This window comes from Gopherus flavomarginatus, chromosome 2 (genome assembly GCF_025201925.1).
Source record: "Gopherus flavomarginatus isolate rGopFla2 chromosome 2, rGopFla2.mat.asm, whole genome shotgun sequence".
NCBI classification, from domain to species: Eukaryota; Metazoa; Chordata; order Testudines; family Testudinidae; genus Gopherus; species Gopherus flavomarginatus.
In genome coordinates this window covers 226805977-226818791 of record NC_066618.1, presented here as the reverse complement: position 1 = coordinate 226818791, position 12815 = coordinate 226805977, and the positions used below count along the sequence as shown (strand labels likewise).

At 39.5% G+C, this 12815-nt stretch overlaps 1 protein-coding gene across 2 annotated transcripts in view; it reads right to left on the bottom strand.

Annotated features, from left to right (window-relative positions):
• SNTG1 (syntrophin gamma 1) overlaps positions 1-12546 on the bottom strand; it is a 543852-nt gene extending 531306 nt beyond the window's left edge. Inside the window, exon 1 of one of the 2 annotated variants that reach the window (XM_050942000.1) lies at positions 12488-12546. The gene's annotated coding sequence lies outside the window, so the exon portion shown is untranslated. Of the gene's footprint in view, positions 1-12330 lie in introns of both variants that reach the window. The other variant, XM_050941999.1, reaches the window with a different exon arrangement.
• Positions 12547-12815: the final 269 nt, after the last annotated feature.

Sequence of the window (12815 nt, the reverse complement as noted above, 5' to 3'; positions counted from 1 at the left end):
AAGTTGTTTTTAGAGGGAGTTGTTTTCATTCAAGCTTTTCAACTGGAAAGGACGCTACCTCCATAATTTTTCTAGGAATATTAGAATTGCATAGCAGGAGTCATAGCTCCATCCACTTTTCTGAGCAATGTAGGGAATATGCTATAAAGACTGGTGTGCATATCAGGCCTCATTTATCCCTGTGCTGAAGCTTGGCATGGGGTAGAGACAGAGAAGTAGATGTATGAGGGAAGAGGTGGAGCATGGTGGTTTTATACAACCTTTGCATCTCTACTAACCTGGCTGCCCTAACTCATACCTAGCTGCCTACGCTCCCTACACAATCAGTAAGAAGCAGCATCACTGCAGGATTCCCCACACCAGGGATATTTGGGGGCACGGCTGGAACGCTCTTAGCTATATGCCAACCATTGAAGTCCCGTATGTCAGTAAAATCTCCTGGAGTCTGGATCCACCAGCCCTATGGTATCTTTATAGCAGTGGAGTCAGCGTAAGCGACCCCGTACAAAGATGAACTGTATCCAATTGAAAACTGAAAAGGCACTTATTTTCATGTCCAATAGATGCCTGGGTACAATCGAGAGGGGGGAAAATGAAAAGACAACCAAACTCTGTGCCACTAGTATATGAACAAATGGAAAAAACCAAGAAAAGTAATCTAAGAAAGTTGCTATCTGTTCCATTTATTTTCCTATGTAAACCTGTAAATAGTGAATATGGGACCAACAAGAACTCTCAAATTGTGAGGCTTTAAATAAATAAATAAATAAGCAAGCTAATAGGGAGCCAGCTGTGAAGTTCACTGTTTCCGAAATCACAATTTCTGTAGTTATGGTATATCATTTAGACAACTCAGTTAGAAATGCTGTAGCAAACCTGTTTCAGTATATACACCACTGCCAAGTTCTCTCAGTCCCATTGGGTACCTGAAGAGATTTCATAAGGAAGGTACAATCTGACCAAATATGCTGTACTGTAACGCTGCATTTGGATGAGCTCCTAGAACTATAGCTCACTGCATTCATTAAAAAAGATGCTGAGAGCTATAGTCAGTTACTATTTGAGAATGGTTTACAATATTTCAGAAAACTGAAAACCAAAATTTATCTCCATTTGATAAACAGTTTCCTCTAACAAGTTTACTGGAACTGAATTAATATTAACCTAAAATCCTCCCTCCTCACAACAACATATACTCCATACTCCCCACCAAAAACAGTCCTAATGGTTCTTTAACAGCATGCTCCTGCCCTTCAAATAGTTCTCCATCCATCTCCCCCAGATATTCAACAATTCACTCATTCTTTCCACCATACTCACACACTCTCCCTATATCACAGCATAAAGAACACAAAAGCAAACTCATTCTGCTCTCCCTCTCCTCCCACACAGACCACTTAAACGGTTCAACCCCAACCCCCGTTGGCAGCTACAGACTTGGAGTACAGTGATCGTTACCGAACCATGAAGAATGTATTGTTTAGCTGCATGTTTCCAGGTAATCCTAGTTAGCTGGGAAGCTGTTATTTGATAGTAGACAGAGTTAATGAAAGAACAGACAGATATCACAGCAGCATTCATCCCTTAGCACTTTGTCTCATTAGAACACCTTAAACACCTTATACACACTTTCTATTTGATAACTGATATTCAGGCATTAAGCATAAACATATGTTGGTTTAACAAAAGTAATCTATATTTTATAACACTTTCTAACAGCTTGTCATCTGTTAAATGTTCATTACTAATGCATTTTATAGCATGCTTTATAAGCAGCCATTAAAGGCTGTAGCTGCATCTAGTAATCATGTCCCAAATATAAAGAAAGCTTTTAGAAATGGGCTCTTTGTTTAAAATGTTATCAGTTTAGCCTAGAGGGTCATGGTAGGGATTCATAATTATTTTTCTCCTTTTGATAATGCGATATATTATCTATAGGATGCACGGTTGAGGTGGAACTCTGCAATTGCTACGGTGGCAAGGGAGTGGAGATGTGCAAAGTACATGCTAGTCACAGGAGCATTTCTATGGGCAAAACATGGGCAGTTGTACCCCATTGCAGGACTCACATGACTGCCAATCTACAATGCCACCAACATGCACTCCTCGACTGGCACAGCTGCTGATGGGAGTATGTGCACTATCCAAGTGAGGGCCTTGCCATGTTTCCTAGCCATCAGGCCTTGCCCCCATTGGGATCACAGTCCATCAGTAGGTTTGGGAACATTTGCCAAGCATGCATTCAGTACAGCGTTACAATCCTTTCCTGCTGTTGCTCGAAGGGAGACTTCCTATGACATCTTCTCCAAGGGGCAGGATTTGGCCTTTAACGTCTAAAGGATATGTACCACCCCTGAAAGAAACCTTACATCCATCAAAAGGCATTCTGGTGTGGATCTAGATTAGTGTATTCAGCCCTTAGAGGAGCAGTTTGTTAAAGAGATAGCATCACTGGTGAAATTAACGTCAGAAGGGTCTGTTCAGTTTGGGTATTCATTTTATTAATTTCTGTAGCCTACCAAAATTTCTCTTGTACTCCTTTTTCTGATAGATAAATTAAACAAAATTATTGTTTTTTGGACTTCATAAATGTAAAGCTAATTTAGGGTTCAGTCCTGGAAATACTTATTAGTAGGTGTAACACTTACAACCATAAGGAAACTCATTAGATTGCATGGCAGTAGGCAGTAAGCACTACCTCCAGTAGTAAGTGCAAGCAGGATTTACCCCTTGTCCCCCAATTCAGGAAAGCATCCCTATTTAGGAAAGCACTTAAGCATGCGCTTAAGTCTCACTGATGTCAATGGAACTTAAGCATGTGCTTAACTGCTTTTGTGAATTGCCTTGTTTCTTAGAATTGAATTTTATAGTCATTAGGCTGAAATATCAAAGCTAGTAAATTTGAATGGAAGTAATATGAATTGTAAAGTATTGCTGCAGAACATTTTAAGCTACTGAATCATAAAACTGGGCCATTTGGCGTGTCCTACACATATATTTGTGTTCATGTATCCATGCAATAATTTTAAAATATTTTTAAAATCACTGAATAATTTATTGCCCAGCTCTAGTATGACATATTATAGGCCACGACACAGTAAACCTGCATAATGTGACAATGTAGAACACTTTGTGAAGACAGATCTTTCACTAAAAGGTCTCTGTGTTGATCCAATTCTCAACCAGCCACCAATTTCCTATAGTTCATTTTAATGGGATTTTCCTTTAGATTAATATTTTGTTGTATTCATCATGAAAATGCTGGGTCCATGAGTAAGGAGGACCACCTGAAGGCCTGATTCATAGGCACTGGATTTAGGGCCAGCTGCCATATTTGCCTTTGTGACTAATGGTACTTGTCCATGTGCCATGTACATTTAACTGTACGCCACCTACTACAAACTACTGAAACATTTGTAATTTTTTTTGAAGCTGAGATTAAGCTGCACAACATGCTTGAAAGCTAGAAGTAGTTTGTGTTTTTTATGTATAGGTAAGGAAGGTGCTTTTTCCCACAATTATGATTTTACCACATAAAGGACAAATTGACTGCTAGTGTAAGTGGCCAAAACTCCATTTAAATCAAAGTAGTATGGGCACTTTGGGCCTGATCCAATATTCACTGAAGTCAATGGAAGTCAACAGAAAGACAAACCAGCATGCATTTCATTAATAGTTCATCCAAGATAGACTGCTGTGCATTTCATGGGCACTGAAACATGCTAGTGGAGTCTTGCCCCAAACCATTCACTCTCATTTCATTCCTTCCTATTTTCCAATAGACTTTCATCTTCCTACGAGCCTACAGATGTTACTAAATCAATTGCCACTGCTATGGCTACATAATGTGATTGACATACCATAAACAAAAAGTAATTACAAATGTCAATCAGACTGAGGAGAAATATTAAGTGCAGTTTCAAAGGAAATCAATAATGGACTTAGTATTATTTAATATCTATACTCACACTCTAGGCAGAGCGTTATACATTAATCATATTAGCAATGGCAGACATTACAGAATCGGATAGGGGAAAGATATCAATGGGATGATTTTTTAATATAAATTCAGATAACAAATGAAGGGAGATACAACACTAAGCAGAAATACAAAACTGGAGACTGTATCTTGGAAAAGATTAATGCAGAGAAGAATTTGGTGATGTTAGTGAGCAGCAAATTAGATATAAAGATCACAACACAATGTCACTGGAAAAAAATTAAACAGCTATAGGTATGTGAAAGAGCATGATGTTTAGGAACAGGGAGATAAAAGGGAATACCAAACTTATAGTACTAAGAGCTGAGCTTTATGCTGTTCAAAAACAAAAAAAATAAGACAATAATAAATGAGTTAGGCTCCAAAAATGTTAGAAAGATTAGAGAGCGATTACGAGAATCTAAAGAAATGTAGTATTTAGAGCTTGAAAAAAATACAACAAAATAGGGACTATGATCATTGGTTATGAGGAAATGAAAAGCACCATTAGATGGGAAGGGATTATTTAATGTGGCTGTGACGGTGCTGAGTAAGGAGGGCTTAATCAGCCCCCTGCCACTCCAGGCCCAATCAAGGGGAATGGATTGGGGCTGGCTGAACTGCCCTGTGCCTGCCTGGCAAGGAGAAACAGCTGCCAGCCTAATCAGCCAAGGGCTATAAAGGTATGGAAGAAGGAAGCTAGGGGGAGGAGAGGGAAAGAGAAAGACCAGACACAGAGAAGCCTAGGCCTTGCCCTAACCCTCTAGTCTGGCCAGGTCTGTTTCTGACAAAGTTTGGCTGCTAAAAACCTGTACACAGATAGTAAGGTGGCAGTGGTGGGAAACAGCTATAAATAAAGAGCATCAACCTGAGGCGTCCCTGACAGATTTGCGAGGGAAGCAGGGGCACAAACCAGAGGGGCCCAGCTTTACACCTCGCTACAGAGGCAAAGGAGGAAATTTATTCCACAAGAAGGATTAGTGGCCCAAAATGAATACAAGAGAAGATTTAATTTAACCATTAGGAGAAAAAAACTAACAATTGCACTAATGCGGTAACAGCTGAAGCCACATCACTACAGATGTTTAAGAACACACTAGCTAAAAGATTAAAAACATTGGTGTAGAAAGCAATCCTCTATTTATGGAGAGGGATGAACTCTAGGTCCTTTCTAACCCTAGTGATTTGATGGACAATGCGAGGTGATAATGATTTACATAAGATTGTGACTTTCATACAACTTGTCTACAAATATCTAGCAGGGTTTAAGTAAGCTTTCCCCACTGAGATCATTTGTGAATGTCACAATATTTAATAAAACCTTGCCTCTGCTGAAAAACTTGGGGAATATTTATTTTCACAGCAACAACCAACACTGTTCCTTGGTTTGCCAGCAGGAGTATGGATACGGATTGTCTCCTCTATGGCAGCTGAACATGTCACATTCTTAGTACATCAACACTTTGGTTCCTAAGAGCCATATGATTCAAAGTCTAAAGGTAGCTTTAAAGAGAGTATGTCTCTTTAGAATCTATGTGTGTGCATACATATACATGCACCCTCTTCCCATCCCCCACGCACACACACACTGACCCCAGTGTTTTCAAAGTTATGCCATACAAGAACAATAAAATGTAGAATCCATAGTTTTTTGACTACAGAGAGACTCCAAAATGTATTTAAGATGTACAGGATTTTACAGGGACACATCCTGCTACTGATTTTTATGAAGAAATACCTTTAGATTTCAATGGAGATTTCCCTGCATGGCTTGATGTAAATTTTAATACTGGACAACAACTGATCTGCATTATAGTCAAACACTGTGAAGATTTATGTTGAAATCCAATAGCCAGCTACCGCAGTGCTCTGCAGAAGTCTACTCATGTAAATACAGCTCTAACATAAAACTAGGAGTGGGCACAGGAAGACAGCTGTATGTGATGAAAACTGAGTCTACAGCCCCTCTGCACTGGAGAATTGGTATTTTCCCATCGTCTTTCACCTGAAGAACATCTGATTAACTTATATCCTGAAGAATGCTATCTTTCTTTTACTACACAAAACCATACAAAGATTTGGGAGTGAATTATCTTATGGGCATAATTCTAATTGTGTTACTTCTTTAGGTTCAAAAAGAAGCCAAAGACAATCAATGCCCATTTGTGCTGCTGAAGCTTTTAACCATATGATTTATTATTAACAGCTGCTACAAAAGTCCATCACTATATCGTGAGACATGCATGACTTTTGCTAAGGTATGTAATGCTGCTGCACACAACTTTTTGGTGTTAACTACTTCAGAATATAAAAGAAGAAAATGAACAAAAACAGGATTATGTATTTTAAGTTGAAGGCCACAATGGCAATGCTTTATTGAAAAACAAAGTTGTAACAATTTTACAATAAATATATGAACCTTAAACTAAAACCCACAGGACTCAATATTATTCTAACTGAAATCACTGCAGGTTTCTGCAATTGACTTCAAAAGACACAGGACAAGACCCCCCCACAAAGAAGGGAAAAAATGTAAGTCAAGGGATTACTACTATCTTGCCTGGATTCTGTCATCTGAACAGAATCACTTTGATTGTGGTAAGGAAAATGATGCAAACATTAAAAAGTCATGTAGCTCCTGGTTATAGACAGCCATGCATTATTAAATAAATTTAACAGCTGAAGGAAAAAATGATTAAGGGAACAGTCTCTCTATTTTTTTACGAAAACAGTAACTTTTCCCTGATGTGGTCTTTACATACAACTCAATGTAAGTCAATTAAATTTTATCAACAATGTAACAGGAAATTTCCTTACAAATGGAAGGAATTTGTGTCAGCTACAAAATGAAGACATTCTGGATTAACTAGACTGTCCATTACTTGAAACGAAACATGTTGATGGTGACTGACAAAAATCAATCAACAGGCCTGTCCGAGGACCAATATTCTTCCTCCCAGGGCTCCTCAGAGCACTCCCAAAATGATCAGGGACCATTAGCTTCTAAAAGTGCACCATCAAAACAAGCACCTCAACTTAAACCACACAGGTACAATTTTCAGTTCCTCACCTCTAATCCTGACCCAAACATTAAATCAAGAAGGTTACTAGCAGTATAAACTGAGCCAACAATCCATGGTCATTAGGTCAACCAGGAAATCCTGAGCTATCAAGACAGACGTTAAAAATCATCAAGCACTATCAGCCCCATTGCCCATATAGTACCATCCCAGCGAGGAACGTCAACAGTCTTGTAGGGATTTTACAACGCAGTGGGGCAATTGGTATACTAAACACCAGTTACATGTTAGCTCCATACCAAGACTCTCATAAAATGGACATATTGTATTTGATTAACTTTTGGGGTGGAAGAGCTCCGGCATATCATGCTAGATGCAAGCAGCAGTACGGCCATACACAACCCATCAGTTTATCCTTCTGTCCATGGTGTCCTGAATACCTGTTTGGAATCAGCACTGACAAAACTAGTCCACCAGTGTCATTTAACCAGGTTTGGGTTATTCTCATCTTTGAGCAAGTCATGGAAAGTGAACGCATTACTAACTACCATCCAAGCTGTCAAGGTTTTTTCCCCACTCTGAACTTTAGGGTATAGATGTGGGGGACCTGCATGGACCCTTCTAAGCTTAATTACTAGCTTAGATCCGTAACACTGCCACCACCCAGAATTTCAGTGTCTTGGGCACTTTCTGTCCCCCCAAAACTTTCTCCTCTCTGGGTTGCCTTGAGAGGCTTCACCACTTCCCGGGCGAACACAGATTCAAACCCCTTGGATCTTAAAACAAGGAGGAATTAACCATACCTCCTCCTTTCCCCCCACCAATCCCTGGTGAGTCCAGACCCAATCCCCTTGGATCTTAAAACAAGGAGAAAATCAATCAGATTCTTAAAAAAAGAAAGATTTCAATTAAAGAAAGAAAGATAAAAATCATCTCTGTAAAATCAGGATGGAAAATGCTTTACAGGCTAATCAGATTCCTATAGACTAGAGGGACCCCCCCCCCCCGCGCAACCTTAGGTTCAAAGTTATAGCAAACAGAGGTAAAAATCCTTCCAGCAAAAAGAAACATTTACAAGTTGAGAAAACAAACATATAAGACTAACACGCCTTGCCTGGCTAATTACTTACAAGTTTGAAACATGAGAGACTGATTCAGAAAGTTTTGGAGAGCCTGGATTGATGTCCTGTCCCTCGCAGTCCCGAGAGCGAACAACAACAACACAAAGAGCACAAACAAAAGACTTCCCTCCACCAAGATTTGCAAGTATCTTGTCCCCCAATTGGTCCTCTGGTCAGGTGTCAGACAGGTTTACTGAGCTTCTTAACCCTTTACAGGTAAAAGAGACATTAACCCTTAACTATCTGTTTATGACACAAGCATTAATCAGCATACAGTGAATACTAGATTCTTGCCCCCACACCATCTACACACTAAGGACTAATTACAGTGGAACACAACAACAATGGAATTGACGCTGATCATCTTGATTCTGGGCTATGTCCTACCTTCTCTCCGTCTTACCAATGAGATTGTGGGACCTAAGCCCTTAAAACCAGCTCTGCCCACAACCCCTGCTCCTGGGGTCTCTATAGTCTCAACATGCAACTGTGTTTTTCAGTTCTCTTGGTGACTGTTGAAGGAGACACACCTGCTAGAGCTAAGTGACCAATTAAGGACCTGTATCGTTCGCCACAAACTACCCTTTCAAATGCAGACTTCCTAAAGACCAAGAAGGAGGCAGAGCTGTTCAGACATTATAGCACAGCTTATGCATAAGTAGGCTGAGTTGGTGCTGGGCCTTTAACCCCCGTTACTGAGGATGAAAAGCAAGGAATAGTGTGGAGGCTGTCCAATCCTGATTTAGCACTAAAGCCCCTGGACTATTGCCCCTTTAGTAATTATATATAATATGCATTTCACATACAAACACATGCAATATATTAATAGGCTGTTACCACCAGAAGTCTCCACTGTATTTCCTGTATATTTTGGATAGTTCACATGCTTGCAACTTATGTTTGTTTAATTTTTTTTAAATATTGTAGATAATGATAGCTTTCCCCTTTCCTCTTCCAACAGGGATAGGGGAGTAGCAAAAATAGCTGGCTCGGATGCCAGTTTTTGCTGCCAATGAATGCTATCACTAAACTGTGACTAGAAAATGGGTGCAAGAGGTGCATGTAAACTGGGACTCAATCTTCCTACTCCTCTACCCTGTAATCTGAAGTGAAGACCCCTATTTACTAATTTTATCTCATTTAGAATTCTACTATATACGTCACCATTTCTTCCTCTTAAAAATGCATGCAAGCAGGAAACCCAGCTATGACTGCTAGGAAGTGGCATTAAAAGAAGAATGGCTTTCCCAGGACTTGAGACATTAGGAGTAGTGCTAAGTTATTACCCTCTGGAAATTGTACATTCTGAGTGCTGCATGACTGAGGAAGACTGAGAATAAATCCATAAACATGTAATCTTTTGTTCGTCAAAACATGAGGAGAAAAGAGTGACAGAGTTTATGAGTTGGATAACTATATGAAGCTTTCTTGCTTGGCAATAAGTTCAACTTCACTTATACGTTATATCTATTCATATAAGTAGTGTCTAATGAGCAAATAGTATTGTCGAACAAGCAAAATAAAGTTAGGAAGGACTTGCAATGTTTGTTTGTGCTTCAGGGTTCTTGAATCAAATCACCATCTTCTACATTAAAGAGACTTGTATTATACGAGAAGTATTAAGATTAAAACTGTTAACTTTAAAGCTGAGCATAATATGCATTACATTTTGGAAACTTGTAATTTAAAAGACATAAAGTAAGCTAGGCTACTGTACCAGTCTAATAAAACATGTGGAAAAGTGTATGACTTTCATTTAGCCTTCATAATTAAACATTATAAATGTTTATTACATATACATGGAAAGATGTTCAAGTGACTATCAAGCTAGTCAAGGAGCAAAGGTAAAGGAGGTTTTTGATCAATTCCTTAATACATTTCTTTTATGTGGTTACTACTCTAGTTACACGCTTGAATAGTTCAACTCTTATTATTAACCTTTCCCTTCATTTTCAGTTTTGTAAAATACATAAAATCTGAATAATTTTCTCTGTCATACTAAGTGAAAATTTGTTTTAAGCCATGCAGTAGAATAATTCTTCTGAGTAGTATAGCTGAAAAAGTGAAGGCATAAACAGTAACAGTTTCTTTAATTCAGTGAAGAGGACATCTCATTAGATTATCTCATAGCAATCATACGACACACTGCAAAAGCCAAATGACCCATCATTAAATTATGTTTTTTTCTTCTTCCCCAGGCAAACAGAGATTAAGTGAAGTCAATGACTTCACTTTATGGCATTAAGTTAAATTGCATGACTTAAAGGAAGAGAAACAAAGCACTGTGTAGCTTGCATCTAAGGTGGCAGAGCTGACGTGATTTCTGGAAAATCATTCATTTATATAACCAGCCATTAGCCGTCATTTATGTTCACTGTGGAAAGGACCACAGTAATATACCCTAAACGAATTCCAGCTCAATGCACACTTCAGTGTTTTACAATTTCTCTGGCACACGCTTAGTGAAAGCCTGCCACGCTGCAACAGAGGAAGGAATTACCACTGTAACCTCATAGGTATACTTCACTAGAAATATATTGGATTCACACACAGAGAGTGGAATCTGGCTATTTCAATTGAAAGAAAGGCTAGCTAGTTACAGTAGCTAACAATAGTTCTAGTAGTTTTATTGCACACTTCACTGTATCTTGGGCATGTCAGAGATCTTAACCATATTAGCGCTCTTCTGAAAGTGCATTTAAACAGCTGACATTCATCTCAGATTATTTATCTCAGACATGCTGCACGTAAATTATCCACCAACGTGCGAAAGACTTATTTCATCTTTTTGCTATAAACTGGTGGGTTTAGTCACATGTTCACTGAATAACCACCTTTTTATCCTACTATGTTAATGTTCCTCATATAAAAAAAATGTAGGTAGCTCCAGATAAAATGATCTCTTTTCTAAACCCTCAGAGTTGACAAGTGCTGACAAATTAAAGTGCATTAACCTGGAAAGGTTGGAGATTTCTTGTATCTGTATTATTTATGTTATAATGCTGAAGAAAGTTCATTCCTCTAAGTAAATACACCACCACCACCCCTTCCTCCCCCCTACCAATCCCCACTACCACTACTAAAATTCACATGCTCATTGGAACTGATCACGCTCGAAGCAAAATGTCAGTGCTTGGCTGTAAATCTGTGTAAATGCTTTTTCTCTGTAAAACCTTCATGTTAAAGCAGGATGCTCATCAAGGTCACTGTAAAAGATTGTGGTTTTCAGTCTGGTAGAGAAGATGCTAAGAAAATCAATAAACAAACATAATTAAACATACTTTGAAGTTTGCCATGTGGAATCATATCTTTAGCTCCTGAATTTCCGAGATGGATGGGAGGTAGATATGGTGAGGCAGGTTGGCTAGCTTATCCACTAGCTATGCCGAAAGGTGAACAGGATATCTGGCATTTTGCAGTGTGGCCGATTAGTTCTGAGCAAACTATCTTCAACTGAATTTTTAGGAAAAGATTACAGCCTCCTGGGCCTGCACCCTCCTAAGTGGAATTTTGCCATGGTCTTCCATGGGAGCAGGACTGACCACCTTGTCTACTACATCTTTTTTGTATGCCCTAAATCCATGCCGGACTCAACTTTTGTTTTGTGACAAATGTCAGTTACCAGAAGAAGGTCAATAAATATACATACATTAAAAAAAGCCAGGAAAACAAAACCCACACAGAGGAGCATCAGAGAAAAACAAAATTACCAAATGACATGGGTAAAAGTTAAAAGGTATGCAAATCAAAGTCAATCACTGTCTTGCATTGCATAAATGCCTGAGAAACACGCAGGGCTGTCCTACAAGGGCTGCTGCTAAAATGCACTCTGTTAAGAGACTCTCAATATTAGTTACACATGAACACAGAGAACAAAAATGAATATGTTAATAACATACAAGGCGTCATTTCCATTTGCTGTAGTTGCACAAATGGTCCCCAAGCTTTTTCTTTACCATTGTTCTTGCGAAGCTAAGGCATATAGGTGCTGTAAAACGGATTTTACAGTGCACTTCAACAGAGTTGGACCAGCGCTGGCTTGCAATAAAGCCCTTCTCACTATCACAAGCCTCTCAAATAAAGAGACCTCGAGATCTAAAACTGCAGAGGACTCCACTGCCCGTCCTCCCTCCAGCCAAGGAGTTTCAAACCAACAGCTGCAAAGGGATAAAGGTGACAACGGCAATCAGGACTGTAACCAGTGACTTACTTGCCAATATGCCAGCGTTAGGCGATCTGCTCTCAGTTGCAGAAACGTTGCAGAGCTTGTACACTTCGGATCTCCTCTCAGAGCTCTGTCCAAAATATTTCCAACCCACTCGGGACCATCTCCGCGGTTATTTGGCGTAATACAGAAAATCTCTCACCTGGCCTGCGATCTCCGTGCCCATGATTTAAATCAAAACCTCCGGAAAGTTACACTGTTATTTGTGTAAAAAAAAAAAAAAATTAAATCGTATTGAAGTCGCTGGTGAGATCTCAAACTCCGGAGCGGAATGACGCCACCGTCCCTGTTTGCAGTTGCATGGAGGGGGGGTTACTTTCCGTTCACCCAAAACAATAAAATAAATAAATCAGAGGGGAGGAGGGGGAGCGAGAGATTAGGGAGCACCGCCCTTTTAGCAGCAGAGAGAGCCCAGCCGGTGTACCGGCACCTGCAGCCGCAGCAGCGCTGTGTCCCAGCGCCGGCAGAGT